Source organism: Lampetra planeri, chromosome 6, assembly GCF_965212315.1.
Source record: "Lampetra planeri chromosome 6, kcLamPlan1.2.h2, whole genome shotgun sequence".
NCBI classification, from domain to species: Eukaryota; Metazoa; Chordata; class Hyperoartia; order Petromyzontiformes; family Petromyzontidae; genus Lampetra; species Lampetra planeri.
The window spans coordinates 2,708,730-2,733,984 of record NC_136112.1 but is presented as its reverse complement, the minus strand read 5'-3'; the positions used below and the strand labels follow the sequence as shown (position 1 = coordinate 2,733,984).

The following is a 25,255-nucleotide window of genomic DNA, read 5'->3' as shown; positions in this document are numbered from 1 at the left end:
GCTGTACATGTCGCGCGCTGTCTTTTATTGCAGGTTTTTTCGGTGTGTTGTGAAAATGTCTGACATTTACTCTGTAATTGCAGTTTATGTAGTCAAATCAAGATGAGTTTTAACGTCCGGCAAGCCCACGGCGCATTTATTGCACTTGCAGTATTTGACTGGCAGAGCTTATAAATGGAAGCTCTATGTCTGTGTGTGTGCCGTGTGTAATTATACGATGCTTGTGCAACGTTTATTCCCACTTTAGTGCTGTTCTTTTTTTTACTCTTTCCCTCCGCTTGAAGTGCTGACGTGAATGAACGCATCTGGCCCCCTGTACTTAAATTGCCCAACGAACAAAAAATAATTTGCGGGGTGCTTCCTTCATTGTTCTCACAGGCAGGATGATTCCTTGTCAATATGGGGACGGGTCAGGGTTTAGGGCTTTGGCAAAGACACTTTTTTATTTTTGGAAACTTTTAAGTCAATGTTTTCCAATGAACGTCGCATTTTTGTTAACTATAATTGTGCCAAAAAAACCGTCTGCCGCCGGAATGCACGTGCGGATCGATCTCTGTGGTTGGTGGCATAAGTCGACTGTGGTCCTGCTGCTGTTGCTGATCCCTTCGTTGCCTGTTCAGCAAGACAAGCCTCATTTGTAACCGCCCGTGCCTCCAAATGTCAACAACGTGCTGCACCGTACTGTTGACTTTGTGTAGGCTATAAATGGGAAGGATAGGGGTGGTATTCTTATCATCTGGCCTCCCGAGAGGGTCCAAGTTCCCTCGGTGTTGCAAAGTTCACAGAGGCAAAATAAAGGAGGAAATGGGCCCTATTTGTCAGTTAGTGTTTACTGCTGACTGTGCCTAAAAGGCCTTTATGGCTCCATTGGTATACTTGGACGACTAGCTGGTGTACAACTGGCCATTACAAGGGGAGCTTTGGAGTACTTAATCATTCGTGAAGGCCTTCATTAGCGCCCAGTGTAAGCATTGAACCGATGTTTGCTTTCAATTGGGTCAACAGATTGCAGGAGTGGTGATTGGAATTTTTTCTCACATTGCAATCTCTGATGACTGGTAACAATGTAGGTTTTCTCTCCCTGTTGTAGACTGCACATCATGTCGGTTCTTATTGTTGCTGGTAGCGTTTCCCCCCTCCCCCCAACTCCGTGGACGCCACCCGGTATTTTGTAGCGCGCATCGTAAACTCATGATTGCCATTTTCCTTCTCCCTACCATTGCCTTTCGGTGTCGTGAAAAGTCTCCGAAGCCCGCAACGTTTGCTCCGACTCGATTTGTCCACAACGCACCCTCCAGTTGGGGTAGCCGTGTGTGTGCATGTTGCGCGTGTCATCTGGACAAGGTTTTTTTTTGCCAACGTCATTGTGCGCGCGGTGTCGGCTGGGCAGGGCTGCTGGAGCATGGACGCAGCTGGCCCGCAATCGCACGCATGGTCGGCACCAAGACGGAAGCGCAGTGCAAGAACTTTTACTTCAACAACAAGCGGAGATACAACCTGGACGACTTGGTTGAGCAGCACCGCTTGCAGACGGTAACTGCACTCTCGACTTTCGCGCGGCCTGCAATTTTGAAAGCGAAATTATATTTTCTTGCTCGGGAACAAGCTGTTTTTCTTTGATGAGCGAGCGGGGGGGGGGAAAGTGTGGGTTTGATAGAAGGAGCAGCCGAAATGTCACCTTGGCCATGAGTGTCCTGCTGGGAGTTGAGAGTGGGAAGCTTTGGCACGGTGGGGGGTTGGGGCGGTTTTAACGGGTGCTGCTTGGCTGAACTTCTACACCGCTTCGCCCGCCCTAAGTGCTTCTCGATATTAAAACTCAAAAGCAAAGGGGACACGTAACGCATTTTGCAGAGTGCACATCCACCCGCTGCCGCCGCCTGCTGCCGCCGCCCACGCGGGCAATTACTCCGCCACGAACAGTGGAAATTGTCCAATTCCGAAGGAAATTATTTTGAAGAATTTTTTTCGCGCAAAGCAGGAATAATAAATGCATCCAAGCTTCTTATGCCCGCCCGCACCCTTTTGTTGGCTGTGCGGTTTGTGTGCGCGCGTGTTGTCTGTCCAGTGGTCTAACCCTCCCCACCGTCCCACCGCGTGTGTTTTTTGTCGGCGGCGCCAGTCGGACGGGTCCCAGGATCGCGAGGCGTCGTGCGTGGGAGGCGAGAGTGGCTCCTCCAGCACCTCCGGGGCTCACGAGCAGGAGCACGACGGCGAGAGCGATGGTAACGGCTTCCCGCCGAACTGCACGCAGGGAAAAAGGAAACCCGTGGCGGCCGTTTGCCCGTTTAGCCACCGCGGTTTAGCTTCACGCCGCCACATCTTTAGGTCATTTGTTCAAAACCAAATTCATTAAAAAAAATTATACTTTTTATTATACCAGGTAAGGCCCCACTCAGCTATATAGCTCTTTTTCAGAAGCGACCGGGCCATAAATGGTAGCTCAACGAAGTGGCTTATCATGTGGAAATTTACAGCAGCAACCAAATACTGTAAATGTACTTCGGTTCTAAATGTGGAGGGTAAAACTGGAGAAAAATCCATGGGATCATGGTGAGAGAGACAATCTTGAAATATATAGGTGTTGGGGATGGGATCTCCATGAAAACCAGGCGAGGTAGTTAGCAGCTTACCACAGTGGCGCATTAAATCCCCTCCACCTCTGCACCCAGCAGCTTTATAAATCGTGGCACCACAGTCTGACGGATCGCCAGGTCGTGTGAGGTGTTTAGATGAAGTGTGGGGTATTTCCCACGTCCTCACAGACGCCTGGCCAGCGTGGAAGAAGATTCAGTGCCCTCGAGTTTGCCCTTGTGCCAGATTTGGCTTGTGAGCAAAACTGTGCAGGGCTGCGCATTTACCTTTTACCTGGTCGCGACATTACGTTCCTTTTGTGAAACTGCACGCGATGTTAGGTGTCTTGTGCGTGACAGCTTCTTGCATTCCTCGCCTGAAACGAAATCAACCCGTGCGACTCCAGTACCAACAACTCGCACACGGACGCATTTGAATTGTACAGAAAAATGTGAAAGGCTCCGCAAACTGTGGAAAGAGGTTTAACGTTTTTATTTGCTTTTTTTCTCGTCAGGCGCCGGCAACCAGAGCTCGGACACTGAGAGCGCTCCGTCGCCACGACCTCCTGGTGGCGGCTCCGCCAAACCCACTTCTCAAGCCGGCCCGTCGGCAGAATGGGCCCCCGGCGCTGCGACCCCGGGCGACGTGCCGTCTCTGGCCGTGAAGTCGGAGAAGGACGGCACCGGCGAGGACGTGGGACCTCGCGACGAGCGCCGCCGTGTCAAGGTGGAGGAGGAGGAGGACGATGATGAGGAGGAGGAGGCCGGGGAAGGTGGTGGCGACGCCAAGAAAGACGCTTCCAAAGAGGCGGTGCTGGCGGCGGCGGCGGCGGCGGGGCACCGCGAGGGCGAGGTGAAGCCCGAGGGCAGCGCCCGGGCCGAGCGCAAGAAGGGCGAGCGCAGGAGAGGCCGCGACAGGGACAGGCAGAGGGGGGCCGAGGGCGCCTCGGAGGACGATTCCAGCGCCACCTGCAGCGCCGACGAGATGGATGTCGATGGCGACGAGTCGAGGTGCGGCAGATTCACCACCGAGGAATAGGCGACTGTGGGACTAGAGCTCTTAAGAGATGTGACGTAACCGAGTATGTTATTAACCAGCCCGAGATCCGCGATTATTTACGACGGCCTACTTGCCTGTACGTAAACAAGTAAGCGATAAGTTAATTTGGGAAATCATTGTTTTTTAAATAATATTTTCCAACTAAAGTTAAAAGCTTTTATGCATTATTGGATTTCTCTGTGTAATACAAGGGCCATGATGACTCTTTAAAGTGTTCCAATATTAACGAAATTTTCATTTAAAATGAAGCGCTCCTTTTAGAAACTTACCCCATTGAAATCTGACCTTATTGACCAAAGCGTTGTCTAAAAGTTGGGGGAGACAAACCAGCACAAAAAAGGATTCGTTGCAAATATGCCAACGTGCTTTGCCCTGACGGTTTTGCCCATCTTATGCCGTGTTGCAAGCTAAATAATGAACTATTTCATTCCGAAGACATCCGCGTGACAAGAACGCGTTGTGTAAGTTGTTATCTTATGTATTATGGAGGTTTTGTTTTCCCTTCTAACTTTTGTTATTGCAACGTTTCATGTTCTTGTACGCAGGGATAATTGTTTGTCCTGGAAATATGGGGAGGCGTTCATCCAGCAGTGGATTGATTAAGGGCTTAAATACTAACAAACGTATTAATTGATTGCAATCTTTGGACCGAAAAATCTATTGTACGGGTGTTCAGGGAAGTCCAGTTGCGCGTACGTAGCAGGCACATTAAAACACGTGTACAAACATTTTAGCATCTACAACCTCATACGGTGTACGTTTATCCAATTTTAATTACATCTCCATGGCGTCAAGAACAGGACGAAAATACACAGGATGGGTAGCGAATGCTCAGTCACGAGTGTAAGCAAATGGTGCGCGCTGTGCCGGTTCGTATTGAGAACGGTCGATATTTGTGGTGAAAATGAAACGAGTTGTTTGGTGATTCTGCGTTGAGCAGAGTGGGGTGCACAAGCATGAATAACAAAACGAAAGAAAACTCCTCATTCATGGCCTTAAAGGGGGGAAAAAAAGATATTTAAGAAGGCAACGTTTTGGGCTGTGGCCGCCGCCCCCTTGGAAGCACGTAAATAGAGAGGCCGGAGATTTGGTGGACAAAGAGTTGGAAACTGAAATTGTACACCCTGGGGCCTGATGAGATTTTAATTAAATTAGTGTTCTTCTCTTGACATACGAGTAGCTATTTAATGTATTAAATCATCTAAATATACATATGCCAAAAAAAAAGCTCCAACCGGCTTTATTTCTTTATCATCAAGCCCCATGGTGTAAAATGCAGTCCCGAACCCTAATCTCACTTTCTCTCTGGCTGTCCGGGAAGGGCCTTCGCCCGAAACGTCACGCAATAAAATGTTATAGTTTCTTGTTCAGGCCGTAGCGTTCATGACCAATGCGTTTGTGTTTTGTTATTTGCGCTTTCGCACCGCCGACATAAGGCACAGTGCATCACCGACTGAGAGTCGTCGTGGTTGTGCTCGAATCCGCTGTTTAGTTTGAGCACCGCCGCTTGGCTGCTGTCTAAACGAAAGTCAATTATGCACAAATAAGTCAAAGGCACTTTTACAACCCAAGCGATAATGAAATGTGCAAAATCTCTTTCTAAAAACTAATAGATATAACAGTGTTAATAGATCCTTGAGTGCATGATTAATCACTGGCTTAACTGCTGGTAGTAATAAATAGCTGTTTCATCAAATGGGAACATGAGCATAATCAGCTCAAGAAGTCATAACATTATTTCATTTTGTAACTACAGGAAAAGCATTGCTAAATAATTTTGATATTTTATTTTTCGGTTGATTTCTTTCATCAAAACAGGCGTCGTATGGCACTTGAAGACAGAATGTATTTTCTTCACATAAACTTTGGTTATTTAATCCCTTGTAGATTTCAGCGCAGCTGAATTTCAGAGGGTTTTTCTTTCCTTCATGTAAAGCAGACCAAGCCGATAGAGAATGTGCGGCTTCCGTGATGAACTCTTCTCTGTGTGCGTGCGTGTGTTTGTCTGCTGAGTACTGATCACTCGCGTTTCTCGTATCATCGTGGCATCTCCACGCAGTAGAATAGTAATTGTCCGTATTGCTGACAGGTATCCTGAGCCTTTCATTATTTTTTTTACTTTTATTAAAAGTGACCTCGACCGGTACAATAAGCTGCGCGTTTGCGCACGGGGAACAGAGTGTTCTTGCCTCGGCGTCTCATTAAACGAGTCGGCACGAGTAGGCGTTGGAGCGAGCGTGCTCGCGCATACGCATGCGCACGCAAGCGCGTGTGCCGCGCGCTGTTGAATTTAATTTTCTCTAATTTGTTGCTCTGAGCGCCGGCACATTCGGCAAAACGCCTCCCCTGCCATCGCCACAGCCGGACCCGTTGACTTCCTCGCACACTCTGCAACGTCTCCCCCACCCCCCCGCTCGTAAGAGCACGGTATTATTGCGCCGCAGTAGCGTTGCGCAAACACTTGTCATTGCCACGCGCGATGACCTGCGTGGTCGGTCGATAGGTCGGACAGTCAGTCATTCGTGATGGTAGGTCCAGTTAATGTTTGAATGACATCATCGGTGAAGCGGGGGGTGGGGGGGGAGGAATGAATGACAAGCCGACATGCCAGTCAATTAAGTGAGGATCCGGCCCATATGTCGACGCCGATACAAAACCAAATGGTCAAAGTGCGTCGTTTGTTTGTGTTACTCCTTAATGGAATTTGGAGTGGAGCTTCTATTGACGTGTGTGGCTGGCTCGCTGTAAAGCTCTCTCCTACCTCTACAATGGCCCTACGTGAAGTGTTATACATTTATTGCCGTGCCATTGGCCAATCGTACGCAGTGGCTTTTTTGCCGTTGGCCAATCGGAGAACGCTCGGATCAAATTTGTATTCTGCTTGAGGTTGGAATTGTATACTTGTTGGCGTGCAGAAAGACATCGACTGAGGATGTAACGATTCAACTCCTTCCTCGATTTGACAAATTGCCGCGAAATCCAATCGCAAAGAATAATTGGTGAAGAAGAAATATTTGATTTTTAATGCACTACTAGATATGTGTTTTGAGAGTCGAATAAATGGATCTAAATCGTCCGAACCCTGCCAGTCATTACATAAAAGGCGGATAGACGGAGCAAGAGTGAAAGTGTTATCTTTCAAAGTGCGGCTTAACAAATGTTTGTCCTACCTCCCACATGCCCCATGCCTCCCCCCCCCATTCTTCCCCCCTCCCCTCTTCTCCCACCGATTCTCATCGTTCAGGCAAAGGCTGCTTGGCCCCAGCGCGAAGTCCGGCGTTGCGTCGCCGAATAAATCGGCGTTGAGCGGAGTGGGCGGCGTGGCGCAGGACCTGCAGCACATGGTGCAGAGAGCGGCGGAGATCCCGGCCATGGTAATAGATCGCACGCGGCGGCGGCGGCGCAGCTCGCTGTGCTGTTCCACCCCACAGGGTGCCGCGGTGGCCAGGAGTTGTTAACCTCACCCGGTATACAGGAGGTCGTGAGTTCGTTACCGACCCTGACACCTGTATATTTTGAGTTTTAGGAACATGCGTATAGAGTAGAAATTTCCACATAATATGCCACTTTTGTTGGGCTGTCATTTGTGTCCAGAAAAAGAGCTATCCAGCTCAGTGGGCCTTACCTGGGAAAATAAAAATTGTTTATTGTTTACTGTGGAAACGGATGTGTGACTTTTTAATTGGCATTACATTTTTAGGGGGTCACGATTTTATAACAGAATTGGCTCCGATATTTATCTTGTTCGTAATGTCTCATCCCATACCGTCCGTCTTGTTGTACTGTGTGTTTGCTGTCTCTGTCGTCTGTACGTGCCGTGGTTTTTTGTGCCATCTGATCGAATTGGGGGTCATCTGGTACCGTGTGTGCTGTGCTGTCTCTCGTCTGTACTTCTGTCTCATTTGTACCGTCCGCTTGATCTCTGCACGCTGTCTCGTGTGTAACGCTGTCTTGTCTGTACCATCTGTATTTACTGTCATCGCCATCTCCTTGACACTCATTCATTTGTATTGCAAAATTCTCGATATAGAACGACTTGGCGTGGAGCGTTTAGCAAATCACGTAACAAATCTGGACCGGCTGCCAAGCCACCCAGGGACAGCATTGGCAAAGCAGCGGGTGTTAGAGCCTAGCCCTGGCTTTCTCCCGAGTCCTCTCAGCCTTAATCGAGTACCTGGCGAGGCGCTGTGTGAACATCGGCACGTCGCAAAGGCGGCTGGGCTCGGGTCACGCGCTGTGTGGTCTCTTCGTAAAAAGTGCTCGCTGTAGAATCACTTGCCTTTTCGGGTCAATGAATTTGTGTTTTTGTGTGTGCGGTATTGTTTAATTATTTTGTTTAAGTTTAGCCACTTCTCCAATTCGTCATTCTTTGTGTTGTGAGTAATGGATCTGTTACTCAAACGGGTTCCCGGACAGCATTGCAAATGTTTCAAAATCTCCCTGGAAAGGGATCCAAATCAATGTGGTAACCGGTGATGTGCGTTGACATAATCGGCAGCGACTTTAATTTTAATGTTTCAAAATCTCAATGGTGGTAAGGCGTCGCATTCATCGTCATCTTCATCATCATCATCAGCTATGATCCCCTTTCCGTGACCGGCTCTCACGGTCTTGCGATGCAGCAATCCATCCGGCTGCTTGCACAACAAGTTGATTCCACCGCTACTGTGTCCATTGTCGATGGCCTCTCAGGCGCTTTTCCCTCTTTGAAGCTGCAACTGTCACGAGTCTTAAGTACGGTATCATGGTATTGGCGGTGAAATCCAGCAGCCGCCACGATTAATACTGCCGGTGTAAATAACCGTAATAATACTTCGGCACACCGTTTGTTTCACTCACAGTGGACCTTAAAGATCATCCGATGTCTTTTCGCAAGATTAGGGAGTTGGCCATTGTTGTGCTGGTGTGTGGAGTTCAAATCTGCATAATTCGAAAATTACACCACGAATTACTCAGTTGAGATTATAAATCGCAATCATTACCCCCGATTGGTAGACTAATGCCCCCCAAGGTTATCTTGCAAACGAGACGGTCCTCATCTCTTCAGTTGCTCATCTGGTTTAACAAAATAATTTTAAAACACGCATCTGTACCACCAGACATCATCCCTGCACGCAACCTACCCTGCCTAAGCCCACTTTGCGTAACCTTAATAATGTCTTCTTGGTTCTTTCGGTAAAGTCACGTGGAATTGAAATAATAAAGTAATAAAAATAAAACATAAAATAATTCTCACGACGTTTCGGCCACAACGAAAGAACCAAGAAGACGAATCCCTGCAGTCACGAAAGCTTTAAATCGAAACTTAATAATGTCCCCAATGCGAGAGTTTCTCTTCCCGTCTCTCCGCGTAATTCCCTTTTCTGCCTCTGTGCACTTCCTCTTCCTGTCTCTCCGCGTAATTCCAAGCGTGCACGTGTCGCGCGCGCATGTGCGCTTGTTTCTCTGGGTACTCTGGCTTTACTCCCTGCACGAAGCCATGCATTTGCCCGTGGGATTCGACACATTTCCCCAATGCAGGAGCCTCGTCAAAAGCGAGTCTTTCGAATCGGTGAGAACATTGGTGGGGAATTAATAATCTTGTACGAGGTGCGCGCGCCTCCTGTAAATGTAAGAGTTTCCGCCGGACGGTAAATTTTTGCTCGCCTCAAAACGAGTGCCCTTGGGGCACTGTTGAGCAACATGCCCATTGATTGCACTCTGTTAAAAAAACGGTCCAGCCAAAAGGCAGATTGGTGTGCTACGGAGTTCAGACTCATAAAGAACATCTGTTTGGCTTATGTGCATAAAAGCCGGGCTATCTGTGTCTCGGGTGGGAACAAACAAAACGCACAATGGAGCCTCGCGAGTGGGAGATCAGGTATCCCGCTGTTTACTACCACCCTATTGCGCTCAGTGTACATATGAGTTAAAAAAAAATAATACTGCTTAAAATCAAGATTAATACTGATTCTTTTACAGCGTGCCTCTCCTTCCGAACAGGGTTGGAAAATGTAAGACGGTTGCTCTTTAAGATTCTCTATAAGTTCCGAAAGTTACATTATTTACGGCCATGGTGGGACTCGGGGTGCTGTAAGAGGGCTGGCTGCCACTTGAGTTCAAATAACAACCATTGTCACATGGGCTCAGAATCATCATCTCTTGTGCTCATCGTGTATTGCCCAATGAGCACCTTTCATTATGAGGTCAGCAGTGGCTCTGCAATGGGCAGATTATCCTCCTGTCATAGGAATGTGGAATTCTGCAAGGAACTCCGGCTTGCCAAATACAGAGGATCGCTGACAAATCCTCGTTTGGGCATTCAGGCCTTTTCTTTTAGATTGTTAATCATGAATGACTTATTGTGATTAAACAAAACAATTCGACATTGTGTAAGAACCTGAATTTGATTGAATTCCCAGAAGGAAATTCCCTCTCGGCACGTTGAACTATCCGAGTTCCTGAACCCAAGACGAGATGTTTCGCTAGACGGTACCACCTGTGAGGTGGCAACACTTTAGCGGTTCCTATTTCTACGTGGCCAGCAACGATGAATGATGATAGAATCATTTGCAATTAGTGGTTTGTCAAAGAAGTCAGTTCAGGCTCATGGACTACCCGGAGAAAAAGTATTTTATTCAGGCGCTGAAGCGAGGCATCCAGGGCAGCTCCCCCGTACCACACTTTGAGCCACAGATAAGTTTCGTTGGGTTTACGTGAATTCAGCTGAAGTCACTCGTCACGTCGGATATTTTCTTTTGCTTGTCCCAAGCTGGTCACGAGCGTTTTGCATTTCTTTTTTTTTCTTCGACAGCTCCCGATATCGTACCTGCCCGGAGCAATGGGGGCAGGCGGCAGCCAGGATGCCTGGGCGCTGTACCAGCAGAAAATCATCAACGAATACAAAGGTGAGATGTGCGCCCCATCCCCTCGAAAAAAACCCAGTGTGTATGGTGTTGGATCCTTTGGTGGATAATTAATACATAACGAGCTGTCTGGTAGGAGGCCGTTTAGCAAGTAACATTCTCTAACCGGTAGGACTATATATATATAAAAACGTAGCTTCCGCTCGTTCGTGTGGATTTCCCTTGGGTACTCTGGTTTCCTCTTACCCGCGAAAAAATATATATTGCAAAAATGTATATCAGCCAGACTTCCCACCCTCTTAACGGTTGCTTTGGTAAAAAAAAGTAAAATAATAAATTGTTATCACAAATGAACAAGGAGGGAACGTTAGAAAAATAACACGCGGTGTTCACTTTCGCCGGTGATGCTCTCCAGCCTTCATCTCCCCTTCCCCCCCGTCGATGGCCGTGCCCTGTTCTGCCGTTGTAATGTGGTGATTTTTATCGTGCCACGTTGGTTTTATTTACGCCGTCGCCCTGGTTACCGGCACAGAAACGAGATTAGCAGGTGCGTGCGGCCAGCCGTCCTCTTGCGGTGTCGTCTAAAAAAATAAAATGTTTCCTCCGTTTCATCCCCCAGATCCGAGCAAAGCGGGACCCAAGGACCTCACGAAACCCAGCCCTCAGGCGTCGTCGCCGCACATCCCGCATTCCAGCGTCCCACCAGGTGAGATCGCGGCCAGTTTTATGCATCTCCTCAAAGTGACAGTACGCGTTCGTCGTAGCAGACGGTACCTTGGCGACATTTTTGTTTATTTAATGGCAACTTTAAATATAGGCTTAATCGTCTAATGCAATTCGCTGAACGTGGCGATAAATCAAAACGGTCGCAAAGCAGCATGCTGCTCGGTTGTAACGAGATCTGCGCTTTCACGTAAACCTCTAGAGAAGGGCTCCGTGAAAGCAAAATTTTTGTGTTGCTTGGATACCGACAAGAGGTCTTGTTTGATTTGTAAGCGTTTTGCACCGAGGCGTTGAAGCAATTTGCTACGACGGTCGTTTGAGAATTAATGGTGAATGAAAATGTATTACTTTGCAAAAATGGTAATCACTAACGGGAATGCATAATATAAATAATAAAATAATAAAACAAAATTGTTACGTAATTTTCCCCGTTATTTACTCGGAAAAGCCTCATCGAGTCTGAAGATTCGTTGGAGGAAATTTGGGTGAGGAAATTTGGCCAATTCCCTTTTTCGTGTTTGGCTTTGTGTGGGAGAAAACCCGAGTAACCCTGAGGGTAACCCACACGGATGAGGTGACAACTTACCCCACATCTGCACAGTCAGAGCTTACGAAATCCATTTCTGTAAAAACCTTGGTATTCCCAGATGGTTGCCCATCATAGTCCCAACCAGGCCGAGTCTTTGCTGAGCTTTCAAGATCTGACGAAATTGACTACGTTGGCGGGACTTTGTGGTTTGTGCACGTGGTTGTGCGTGTGCTTGTGTCAACGTTCTCATGTGTATGTGCGTGCGTGTTTGCGGGAGGAAGTGAGGCTTTGGTGGTTTTCGCTGCAAATTCGTTCGCCCTCACTGTAATTTCTGGCCGCAGTAACCCAACACCATAGTAGTCGGCCTTTTGCCACCTTGAACTGGGCCTGGTCTTTCTCGACATCGGCTACATAGATTGCGTAGACTAAAAAGATTTGCCTACTGCTGAAGTGGTCATCATCTCCACTGCATTACTAAAACGTTGGGGTGTGTAAGTAGCACGTTTTTAATTCTGCCCACTTATTTTATTGTAACTGTGATAGTCTGCACTGGACTAATAGCCAGCACTGGAGTTCGAACCTCTGGCACAGCAATTGTTATAATTGGCAAAAATTATAATTGATGCTTATGGCGGTACCCCTGGGTACCAAATAATACAAAATGGCGAGGCAATTAAATATTTTATTTCCGGGGCACTATTTTTTCTTTCCAGGGGTGTACTTAACTCCGCGACTGGGGTACTAATCAATATAAAATCGGTGCTAATCCGCGATGTTGTAACACAGCAAGGACGATTGTGCTGAAACCCTGAACGCTCTTACGCACCATAGTGGTGCATCGCGTCCAGCTCGTCGAGATGAGTCGATTGCCGCATCGCCGACCATCAACAGACTAAAAATGACTATATCACGGACATTATGCGAGAGCCGGGGTACCGCCATGAGGTTCAATTTTCATAAACCTTTGTCAATCCACTGTTTGGTCATACTGCACCATGTTGGTAAGTGAAGGGGTGGGGGGGGGGGCTTCAGGACTGTGCGGAATCAAACTCAGGTCCCCGGGCTCACATCGCGGTGCACCAACCACTGCACCACCGATCCACGGTCCCGTCAGGACACTAACGACCGGTATGATCTTCTTGGTTCTTTCGGTAAAGTCACGTAGAAGGGAGATAATAAAATAATAAAAATAAAACATTAAATAATACAATTCTCACGACGTTTCGGCCACAACGCAAGCAGCCGTCCTCAGGTGAAGAACAGGTCTGTCGGAAAGACAGCGTCCGTGACTTTACCGAAAGAACCAAGAAGATGAATCCCTGCAGTCACGTAAGCTTCAAATCGAAATTTTACCGTTATGATGTCTGCGCATGTGCGTAGGGTTGCAGCCGGTGCCTCAGCAGGCGTCGCCAACCGGCATGGAGCCTCCGAGACCCACGCTGTGGAGGCCTCCCCGTGCCTCCAACATCCCCTCGCCGCCCCCGCTCATCCCCTCGTCCAAGCCGCACGGTGTGGCCGGCTCCATCACACAGGTACGGTTTGCCTCCATTGCAGTTGCACATTTCGCATCCGCTGCAGCTTCGTGTGCATTGGCGTCTGCGGTTGAACGGGGTTCAAGGGCAACTCGTGGCCCAAAATGTTTTTTTGCAACTGGGTATTTGCCCTCTTCCATGTTTACCTCACGCACGTGTGTGTACATGCATGTGTGTGTTCGGTTTTGGGGAACGATAGTGTAGCAGTTGGCACGCTGTGCTACGAACCCAGCGACCAAAGTTTCGTTCCTACTCACGGCCCAACAGCAGTGACGATTTTCTGAAGCGGTCCTGGGCATCCCCTAGGTTGACGCAGCCTCAAAAAACGAGTACCTAGTGCGGTGTGTAAACATCGCCACTCGGGAGACGGAGGCGGTCGGGCGTGGTGCTGGCCGAACCCCCACCCCTTTGTGTGCCGTGCCGGCCTTCACAAGTGCTACTCGCTAACGGCACTTGCCACAACAGTCTGTTAAGTTTAACACGTAGGCTTTCGCGACCAATATCCATAATAGAGGTTTTTGGGTTAGATCGCGTCTGTGAAGGCTGAGATCGCGTCTGTGAAGGGTACAACGCGGGATCTTTGTCTTTTGTGACGTAACTCAGGGCACGCCAGTGAACTACCCGCCACCGGTGCCCGGGCTGCTGGCACCTTACCAAGCGGCCGGCGGCGGAGGTCCCGGCGGCCCCAGCCCCAAAGGCTCCATCTCCATGGGGTTACCGCGGCACGCCGAGCCGGTCAAGCATGGTGAGAACCCCCGAACGGTGGCGTCCGCCCGTGAGATGCCCGTTTTAACCACCCCCCGCCTCCCCCTGTGTGCTGTCATCAACTGAATAATAATAGTAATGTTTACCACGTGGGGTTTTTTTGGTTTCCTGGTTTCTCATCTGACAATGCTGGATGCAATGTCAAGCGAAACGTGATATCCGATTGCTATTTTTTGTTTGTGGAGAAGTTGTTCTTCCACTTATCTGTGAGCCTGAAATAATAATAAGAAAAATAATATGCACGTTAAATGCGTGACTATTTCATATGATTACCTACGTTGGGTGTTGGAGGGCTACATGACAAATATTAGGCTAGATCATTGTGGCCTAATCCAAAAATCTATAATAATTTAATAATTATTACTTACTTGCCCAGGGAAGCCACTCAAAATAAAGACTCTCCTTCCGGAGGGTTCTGCTACATTTGGATGCTTGGGAAAACCAATCACATTGCGTGTGTGTGTTTAGCTATGGAAACCCATGCCGGATAAGGGGAGAGCATACATACAGACTCGCTCGCTCACACACACACACCCTCGTACAGACACTAGCACACACACACTCTCACACACGTACTCAAGCACTCAAACAACACTCGCACTTGACAGAACTGGGAGAAAATACAAACTGCAGGATTGGAACAGAGGTCCTTGTTGCTTTTTGGCCACCAGTGTTACCACCGAGCGTGCCGCCCATGAAGACCGTGATGTGGCTGTTTACTGCGACGTTAATGATTCCACACGTTCCAGAGGGCAGCTGTGATGTTGCTCAATAGTCCTCAATCGTAGTTCTCCTAACCCACCACCACCACGACGTTTCAGCCCGCCACCACCATTGAGTCATCGCAAATCTTTCTATTTGTATGCAACTGCAGCTGCCGTTCATTGCACGGACCCGACGGTTGGTTGGTAATTGCGGATCGGTTGGCAGTTGTGGAAAGCTGTACCTTGGAGGTGGGGGGGTGGTGTGTGGGGTACGATGACTCCAGTTGACTTAATGATAAAGAGCGCGCCAGTGCCTCGCATAACATAACGCCCGCACACCCGCCTCTCCGGTTTATTTGTGTTCAGCGACCCCGGACAGGAGTATCTCAAAGGGGACGTCTGGACCAAAGGTCCTCCCAGACTCCAACTACAGAGGGTCCATAACTCAGGTAGAGACACATTCTGCCCTGATCACGTCATCGCGTTCATGAGTCCATCCAAGCCGCCACCTACCGCTTCTCTCTCACCTTTGTATCTCACCGCTCGCCCACCCACCACCTCGTTTTCACTTAACAAGGTAACGACGATGTGATGTTCCAACAGGGCATCCCCGCAGATGCGCTCTACAGGATTCACCATCCCAACTTGCGGGGCGACGACGATGTCATATATTCCGGTGAGCCACTTGAAGGGAAGATGAGCTCTTATCTTGTGGCTACCGCACGCCGCGATAACGGTTTGCCTCGCGGTGTGCGACGCGCGACCGCAGCTTCGTTCGTGAGAAAAATAGATTTCCAAGATTATGGCCACGTGTGTTATTATTCAGTTTGCTGACATCGTCGTGACTCCACTCTCATTCGATCTCACATCGTCCGTGCAGCTACGTCACTCGGGGAGTGCTCCGATGGAATGTCTTCAACGTGATTTCACACAACCTAGGTACATGAGAAGTTAAAATATTTATTTCGACTGCTGGAGGAATCCGATAAGCTCTGAAGCTTCTTTTTCACACTTCCAGTGTGGGCAAGTTAGCGGGTTACAGGAGAAAACAATGCAAACAACGATTGGAGTACAAAAATAGAGAAAATGGTAAAGCAAGTCACTAAATATAAGTCCAATTTATCAAGATTGATCAAGGCAGCAGTAACAGCAACAAAACAGTTCCAGACCACACCAAGATGACACCCAGTCCCGCAATGCATAGTTTTTGTTGTTGCATCCTTTGTTATTGCCCTGTTTAAAACAGATCGGGCATGGGAAAGGATTGAAATTTAAAAACAATGCACGTGATGTCTTGTTTTTCTTTATTCAATGGGTGACTGCTCCTCTTCTGCTGCTACCCCCACAGTCTGAAATTCCCTTCCGATGGCTGTCCTTCTTATCTCGTTCAATTCCAGACTTTACACTTTCCTTTTCTGCCCATGACTGAACCGTGTGTGTCTCTCTCTTTTTCCTTTTGAAGTGTCTTCATTTGCCCATCAATCATTACATTTTCTCTAACACTCTCTCTCCCTGCTCAACTAATAAAAACATCGTTTAACAGATGGATGTGCATGTTTCACCCCCCCCACTCCCCCCCCTCCCCCCCTGCTTGTACAGAATCTTGAGATGCAGTCACATTTAGGCGAATCACAAAACTAAATCGTACACATTTTACACTCCGCTGCAACTAGCTCGCTCTTCAGAGTGCAGCGATGTAGTTGCAGCGTGTTTAATTAGTGAGAAACGAAATACCGAGTACCCCGTATAAACGCGCTTTCTCTGTCAGTTTTCACATTTGACACCCACTCCCGTTGAATGTAGTTATTTAATTATTATGCCTATAATAATAATATAATAATGAAATAACTTCCCCTGTATATTAAGCGCCGCCCCCCCCCCCTCCCAACCGCCTATCATTCCTCTCTTACAACCGCACGTCTTCTCCATCGCCCATTCTCGTCCCTTTCTTTCCCCTCGCCCCTCCACCCCTTCCTGTCCCTCCCCTAGCCTTCGTGATCCCTAAGTAACCCCCTCTATCGCGGTCGCCAATTCCTGAGCCCTGCCATCTAAATCGTTCTCTTACTCCACCGTTTTTGAACTAGGTGGTTCCAGCGCCTTGAGGCAAAGGCGCTCTGTAAATACCCGCCTTGTTTTCTCCCCATTCCACAGGTGTCGTGCAGAAGGCTCCCGAGGTGTCCAAACCGCCCTCGGGTTACCTGGAGGTGTCCGCCGGAGCCAAGCGCTCCTATGACATGATGGAGGGTCGCTCATCGGCTGCCACCCAGTACGAAGGTCAGTGCGGAAGGTTAAGCGAGTGTGTCGCTCGGAGAGAAAGAAAATTATTTACCGATGGAGTGGCAGGGTTCATGGTACTGAGATGCGTGACTCTTGTCCCGCAAGGTTAGGCATTAGCACAACCTCAAGCGGAGATGACCGGTTCACGTCTTGAGCGTTCACGCATTTCTTTGCTGGGATCTATTTAAGTCCGACACGGGTCATGGAGGGCTCGTGTTGTGCGACTCTTTCACCCCGATGCTGATGTTTACGCATCGCAACGTGTACTAATTTAAGGGAGAGTCAAACTACAGGAATGTTATCAGTTTCGGATATCACTCGCCACTGATGTTATCCACAGCCAGGAATCGAACACTAGCTGCTGGGTTGGTAACACATTGTGCCAATCTACTGCATCGCCTTTCAGGCAAAGGTTATCTGTTCAGCTATATAGACTTTTTGGGACACGTGTTGATCGCGAGCTCCTAGCTCCTATTTAGTCCAGCGTGGTGGGGCCATGCCAGGGCACCATTGCGTCCACATTGTTGACGTGGATCACATCAGAGCTCGGAAGCTAAGCAGGTTAAGTGGATAGTGCTTGGATAGGCGACCACCTGGCATGCCGGCTTGTCAAAGGCAGCTGCGGGACTGAACTATGTGGTGTTTAGCAGAGGGCAGGGCAGCAGCTGCATCATTTATTTTCTCCCCTGCTTTACCAACCTGTACCGACCAGCGTGGTGAAGTCGGTTCAAATAGCCCCCATGACACGCTCGACATGGGGAGGCCATCATCCATGAGTGGATTGACAAAAGGGGGGTGGCTGTACGTGTACAATTTAGCATGAGCATTTGTGCTTTACACAAACACTGTCATGCGTAATTTATTAAATCAATGCTCTTGTTCATGATGTTATACGTCAGGATGCGCAACCGAAGGCGGCGCGCGCTTGCTTGTGCGTTAATGAACACAGCACGCACGCCATTCAGACGTCTAATCCAAAATATACGTCGCGCGATGCTGACGAATCCTTTTGCGTTGTTTTTGGCTTTCATCTTGCTTGCTGTGGGCCCGGCAGGTTTGATAAGTCGCGCTGCGATGAAGGACGAGAGCGGCCTGCGTCCCGCTAAGGACCGGCCGACTGCGCACGGATCCATCATTCAAGGTAAACGGTCGTGTTGCGCACCCACCGCACGCACACAGCCTGGCTTGCGGTCGAATCGATCATCGCGCATGGATTCATTTTATCAGCAGTTTGGCACCAGACTTTCTGCAACAAAATTAATCAACCTCATCGTCGCGTCAAATCGCCAAAAATACGGAGCGCCGCTCGTAATTTTAATTCGTAAGTTATGTTTCTTTCATAATCCGCTGCTGAATGAAGGCCTCCCAGAGCTGTATCGGTCATAGAGGTTGTTTGACCATACTTCACCAAGCCGGTTACGAGGACGATCGCGTGGCGCGTTTAAACAATTTTTTTATTTTACCAAGCAAGGCCTACTGAGCTATGTGGCTCAACGAAGTGGCTTATCACGTGGAAATGTATAGCACCCAAATACTCTAAACACATGTTGATTCTAAATGTGGAGGGAAAAAACCGGAGGAACCGGAGAAAATTCCACGCGTGAGCCCGCCACCCTGCCTCTTGAGAAATCTGAAACGAAAAAAATGAGCGGCGGTTAATTGCCTTCGCCGAGCAGGCAAAATTAACCGCGACGACTGCGTGCGAGCAGGCACCCCACGGAGCGTGATGGACGCTCAAGAGGAGTACGCCCAAAGGGAGGGCAGGCCGGTGGATGTGAGGACTCAGTGGGCGACGTCCATGGAGGTGCCGGGCACCAGGGAGCGGAACCAGGAGGCCGCGAGGGCTCTGCACGAGAGCCAAGCGTCGATGCACGTCAGGAGAACGCACTACGACGGTTCCATCTCGCAGGTTTGTGCGCGCCTCTTCTTTGCCATCGTGTTTCCCACGCGGGTCCCGTTTTTTCGTGTTTAAACAAACGCTCGAGCGTTGGAACGGTCAACACGGTTAATTTTCGCCGTTGCTCGATTGATGATGTAGTGGTGACCAGCCGAGCAGATTTACACGCGAATCTCTTAGCAATTATGTATAATTCAGCCTCCCGGGATATATGTGGACATTTGAAAAACCTCATGGGCAGAGAAAATTGGCTTAAATACAGGAATGAACCAGATGGGCTTTAATGGCTTTTCCTGCTCTGAAATCTTCCATGTAAACCTGCATTTTGTCTCTGTTTGCGATCTCGTTTTTTTGCAAGGCAACAATTTGTCGCGTGATTTAATTCCAAAGTTAAATTTCTACGCACAATTCCCCCGTCGTTATGAGGGAGCGTAACAAAAGACCGTGCTGGTAAAGGAGACACAAAGATAGGAAGGGAATTCAAGTGTGGGCTTTTGGGTTAGGTTGCTTGTTGAGCTTTCAGCTGCACCACTAATGTGGGCATTTTCATTTCCCACGCCGCTTAAGATGCCTGCAGTAGTCCGTGGCGAAAGCTCCAGTAGGAGAATTGCTCAACACGTGGCTTAACCCCGGAAGAGCACACTCGGATGACGAGTGGCCGCAAAAAAAAACACCTCCACGCGCAACGGAGGGAATTGATTCGGCGCCATTTAACTCTTTCGAGCCCACTGGAGAGAAAAGGAAAAAATGTGGGCTTACGGTTATTGTTGCGCGCCTCAATAAAGAATCATTCCGTCCGTCCCTGTTTGCTGCGCTTCCCACAATAACTTGCCGATCTCGTCAAGGAACATAAACCATCACGCACTCAGGTCATCCTCGCAGCGGCTTTTTGCTAGCCATCGAACAAAGACGGCTGCCGCATCATGCGCGTTCAGATGCGTTCCTGTGGCCGTCTGGAACGCTCTTCTTTCCGAAATTGGGAAGCCACTGGAGCTAGGCACTTTTAAATCTAGACTGTAAACTCATTTCTTTTGAACTACTTTTTTTGTTTTTGTTTATCTTGGTGTCCTTCCCCCGCACCTTTCATTATTACTGTTGGCTACATCGGGTGCGAAAGAAGTTCAACATGCATATATACATCCTGTGACGTCCCGCAGGGCACGCCGATGAGAATGGACGCGGGCGAGCTGAGGCACGACGTTCGCTCACTCATCGCGAGCCCGGCCCGGGCCGCCCGGCCCGACCCCGCCGCCGACTCGCGCTCAGAGAGACACCGCGAGCAGCCCGACTCCCGCCGGCAGGATGACAACCGCAGGCCGTACGACCTGAGCCGGCACCGCCCCGCCGACACTGGCGCGCAGTCGTCTCGTCGGACGCCCGTCAGCGGCTACCCGGGTTCCATTTCCCACACGAGCCCAAGCGGCGGCACGCACGCCGAGAGCGGCGCGCAGGCATCCGGGAGGACACCCGTCAGCGGCTACCCGGGGTCCATCGCTCACGCGAGCCCCGGCAGCTCTCACGCGGAGAACCTACAGGCATCCGCAAGGGCGGCTATGGGCTACCCCGGGTCCATCTCGAGGGGCTCACCGGTCATCGTTCGCGACTCCTCGTCCGCCAAACACTCAGAAGGTAAATGGACACACCGGTCGCTCGTGCATTCACCGCAGTTTGGGTTTTTGTCGCTCAATACGACGGCAACAATTTTTTTGGCGGTCAGACTCGTCACGAGCGGCGGTGCCGCCCACCACATTTTTCTCCCCTCTTGCAGCCGGGCAGTCGGCAGGCCGTCCGTCGCCGCACGAGAGGAAGCAGAACTCGACGCCGCGCGAGAAATCCCAAACGCCGACGCCGGAGAGGCAGTCGGTGGCACAGAATCCGTACGAGTACCCTGTGATCCGAGGCCCCACCCCGGAGCTCCACCGTGGGGCGCTGTCCCTGAGCCTGGAGCAGGCCCTGCACAGCGGGCTGCTCATCGACCCCAGTACGTTGGACGGCGGAAGGAAGGGCGTCGCGCAAAATAAACGTTTGGTTCTTTCGGTAAAGTCACGTTGGTGAAAAAATAAGTAAAAAATTTAATAAAAAATTAGAAGAACATTTTAAAATAAAACATTTGTTTAGTTATTTCTATTTTTTTGTCACCTACGTGACTTTACCGAAAAAACCAAAGAGTATGGATTCTTGCAGTCACGAAAACTTCAAATCTAGAATGAAATGAACTTTGCGTCCAATTTTGCGGTATACCACCACACGCGTGGCAAGGGAGCCCTTTAAAAAAAAAAAGTTAATTATATTTCAGTCGGTGCCCGGTACAGAGCAATAAACCGTGACGTAGTGGAGGCGGGGGCGGTACAGAAACTCCTTTGACGTTATTCTGGAAGGTGTGCTGTTAATGATCCTTTATATGTTGCATACCATTTTGTTCCTAGTAAATAAACAGTGCCACTGTGGAAAAACAACGAATTTATTATTTAAATGAATCGTGACTGATTTATGACAGGTTTTCAAATGGCATACCCAGTGCCAAAGCCTCCTCGTGTCCTTGGCTGTGTTGCTGATACAGAGACCTTGTTAATGCGAGACATCGCTTGATCGTCACAATTGGCAATAGCACTCTGAATATCACTCCCGTAAATTAAATTCCAGCGCCACGGCATTGACATTACGAGAGCACTCTTACCTGTGTCGGACAGGCTCTGGGGACATAGCCTGGGTACACGGATCTTGCAAGATAAAGGCAGTTTGTTATTTCCCGGTCGTGTTTTGTCGCACTGACTTACACCGTTAAGCGATTTTGTTTTGTTTTATATTATACCTCAGAGCACAGGATTCTTGTGAACGTCTTCGTTAGTGTAAGATTAAATTTTAAATAGGTTTCTTTTCTTGACCTACGCAAAGATCTAAACGTCGCTAGATGCTTGAATGTCACACGCACTTAACATCTCAGCTGGGCTTGCGAATAAGTCGACATACATATTTAAAACACTACACGTGTATTGCTTAACATCTCGTCTTGTTTTCGACGTAATTTAAAAACTCTGCTCTCTCTTTTTTTCTCTGCACGGACACACACAGCAGCTTATTACCTGCACCGGCAAATGCAGGGCGCATACTTCCTGCCACGGCACATGGCCCCCGTTCCCGGGTACCCGTCCTACCCGTTCTTTCACCTGCCCGGCTACCCGGAGAACCCTGCGTTGGACAACACGCGGCAGACGATCCTCAACGACTACATCACGTCGCAGCAGATGGGCTTGCCGCGCGGCATGGCGCAGCGCGACCAGACCCTGCCCCCGCACTTCTCGCCCTTCATGAGGAGTACGTTCGCAAACATTCAGGTCGTGCTTATGAATCGGCGGTTGAAGCTACCGGGCAAGGTTTCCAAAATCTCTCCCCTCCCAAGATTTTCGAAATCTGCCCCCCCCTCCCCCGCACGCAGCAGTGTAAGTTGGGCACGCACAAGGGGAGTGCCACGGATGGTTTCCACTCGCGACTACGGACCGAAACTTTTAAACGGTGGAGCCAATGGCCAACCGCTGCCTATCCAAATCCCCCCCTCCCCTGTCCCCACCAGCGGCAGCACCGAAGCGATCCATCTACTCGCAAAGCGACGCCGTCCAATGGCCCAAGGACTTCGACATCGATATCTTACATTTGTTTGCTTTTCCAAAAGCCAGTTGCTTATTTGTGCAACGTGCCATACGAAAGAAGACATTGGTATTTCCACAATTGCTCTTTGACAGTTGGCATCCGTTCCGTGAAGCGTAATGTAACAGGCGAATTTATAGTAACCCAATTTCTTTTGGTTTTTTGTCACTGAGATGGTGGCATGGCCGAGCGATTTGCACGTTTCCCCGCATGCCGCGGACGCTGAAGTTTCTAGCCCCCGCGTCCTCCCTGGGCAATACTGTGGAGGGCCTATTCAGCGCAACACACTGACTCACAGTGGATGGTTCAACATTCCCTGACGGAATTCCAAAGAGAGAGCAGTGCCCGACATGCGTGCTGTCAAATTTGACCAAATTTACCCTCAAGTGACCTAAAGTGGTAGAGAATACAAAGTTATCATCATCGCCACCTACCGTGAAACTGCTGCAGGTTGAGCGAAACATAGTGCCGATTATCAAGTAAATTTTACACAATTTTATTTGACTAATAAGGAAAGATCCCGACGCGTCAACCTGACTCTACTGATGCAGCAATCGGTGAAAATTTGGCAATTGTCACCCCCCCCCCTCCCTCCATCACACGTTAATTCTGACCCCCGCCGCCACCGGTGTTTTTGCAGCAGGCATCATCGACCTGTCGCAGATGCCGGCGCACCCCATGCTGGTGGGGACCCTGGGGGCAGCCGCGGCAGGAGCCTCGGGCCTCGAACGCTTGGCCTACATCCCCGGCGGGCCGATGCCCTTCGACTCACGGGCCTACGCCGTCTCCGCCACGCAAGGTGAGGAGGTTGTCAGTGGGGCCGTGGGCCTCTCTGCCTTGATGTAGTAGCATCTCTCGAGACGAATGGGGGGGTGGGTTGTCCTGGAAAAAAGTTGGTAAACCCACAGAGTGTCGCTGTCCACAGAGTAATAAAGGCTTTTGTTGAGAGTACGGGATGAAGGGCGATTAGAAACGGTGAACGATTGAGTTTGTTGCGCGGCCATCTGTGGGGAGATGATGGTGTAAAATGATGAAAAGTGGATTTTCCTGCGTCTCACAGAAGCCAACGTGGGGAATTAAAAAAAATATCTTACGTGGCTTGTCAAATTTTCCAGGACAACCCCTAACAACGTGGTGTGAATTTTTTATCGTCTTGTTCATCCCAATTGAAATTCATTTGTCACTGCCAGCGCGGGGTTGTCACTGGGCAAATAATCTTAGAATCCTTGCAGTAAAACCAGTATTGCATTGGAGCCTCACCCAGCGACAAACGACAGCCGCGCGCAATGATGCCGCGGAGCTTGCTGTGAAATCCTTTCCGTGGTCTTCTTTCTCAACGTTTGTGTGGCTCTCATACAAAGCTATTGTTTGTGCCCTTGAAAATAGAACGTAGTCGTCGATGGGACATTTTTCCGACACAGCCATGTTTCCCTGCATCCAATCTATTTCTCGTAAACGTCCTCCCGTCATAAAGCAGAGCCACTCGAGGATTTGCATGTGCACAGTGAAATCAACTTGGATTTGTTTGGGACGAGCCGCTTGACTCCCCGTCATTAACTGAAACAAATAACGACCCAACGTGCTTCATACTCAAGTGTGTGAGTGCTATAAAACTATTAAAAAAAATTCATTTTACCAGGTAAGGCCCCACTGAGCTGCTATAGAGTGACCTGGCCACAAACGATAGCTCAACGAAGTGGCGTATTGTGTGGAAATTTATATCAGCCAAATACTTTGGACGCACATTGATTCTAAATGTGGAGGGAAAAACCGGAGGAGCCGTGGAAAAATCCACGCAACCACATGGAGAGAGAGAGACACGCAAACTCAAAATATACAGGCGTTGTCGGGATCGGGATCGAACCCACGACCTCTTGTATACCAGGCGCGGTTGTTAAAATCTCACCACCGTGGCGCCCAAGTGCATGCTTATTATCCTCCCTGAGCTAGGCTACCGGCAGCAGCATGCACGGCACACCGATCAAGTGTATCGTTTTAGTGTCGCTGTTGCCATGGCGTCTAACACCACCCCCCTCACCCCCCTCCCCATCCCCAGGCTCATTGCCTCACATGGTCCAGCCTTCGGCCCGGGGCGACGAGAGGGAGAAGGAGAGGGAGCGAGACAGGGAGAGGGAAAGCAGAGCTCAGCCGGTGCAGGAGCGCTCCCCGTCTCGCAAACAACAGGGTACGTGCGTCCGCACGAACGCTCGCATGCGCGGGTGTGGAATTTTCGACCTGGCAACAACAAGCCGCCCCTCACCCCTGGACTCTGCTGGCCGTGCTTTTGTTTATTTAAAAACCGAGCCAAAAAAAACAACAACCCATGGCTCCGTTTTGAATTCTAAACACGGAGCGGTCGGCGTCACACGTGCGTACATTCTCAATATAATACGGGGGCAATGTACGGTGTGTGCAAATATTTAGCTCTGAATATTTATGTGACGGGATTGACTTTTAGAGTTGTTTGTGTTACGTGATACGCATTTGACCCGACCGTACGCCCCCCAGCAGTGCAGCGTTCAACCCCCACCCATCTTCCAAAAAAAGCCTTCCGACACCCACGTGTTACAATTTTGATGTGTGTTTTTAACAGGTTTGTGCATCATCTTGTGGCTAGTTCTGTGTGGGTGTGTGTATAGAAACCGCCTACCCATAATAAGAATGTCATTCGTTTATGTAGAAAAGCTGCAATTAATCTTCAGATTAAT

The 25,255-nt window shown here is 49.3% G+C and overlaps 1 pseudogene across 1 annotated transcript in view; it reads left to right on the top strand.

Moving 5' to 3' along the window:
• LOC144719391 (nuclear receptor corepressor 1-like) overlaps window positions 1-25,255 on the top strand; it is a 120,428-nt pseudogene that overhangs the window by 77,271 nt on the left and 17,902 nt on the right. Inside the window, exons 19-36 of the transcript XR_013585591.1 lie at window positions 1,391-1,533; window positions 2,120-2,222; window positions 3,086-3,581; window positions 6,875-7,004; window positions 10,424-10,517; window positions 11,095-11,181; window positions 13,108-13,259; window positions 13,863-14,004; window positions 15,095-15,177; window positions 15,332-15,404; window positions 16,880-17,002; window positions 18,060-18,146; window positions 18,715-18,914; window positions 20,060-20,531; window positions 20,671-20,883; window positions 21,975-22,217; window positions 23,188-23,346; window positions 24,604-24,732. The product of XR_013585591.1 is annotated as a nuclear receptor corepressor 1-like (transcript). The remainder of the gene's footprint in view (window positions 1-1,390; window positions 1,534-2,119; window positions 2,223-3,085; window positions 3,582-6,874; window positions 7,005-10,423; window positions 10,518-11,094; window positions 11,182-13,107; window positions 13,260-13,862; window positions 14,005-15,094; window positions 15,178-15,331; window positions 15,405-16,879; window positions 17,003-18,059; window positions 18,147-18,714; window positions 18,915-20,059; window positions 20,532-20,670; window positions 20,884-21,974; window positions 22,218-23,187; window positions 23,347-24,603; window positions 24,733-25,255) is intronic.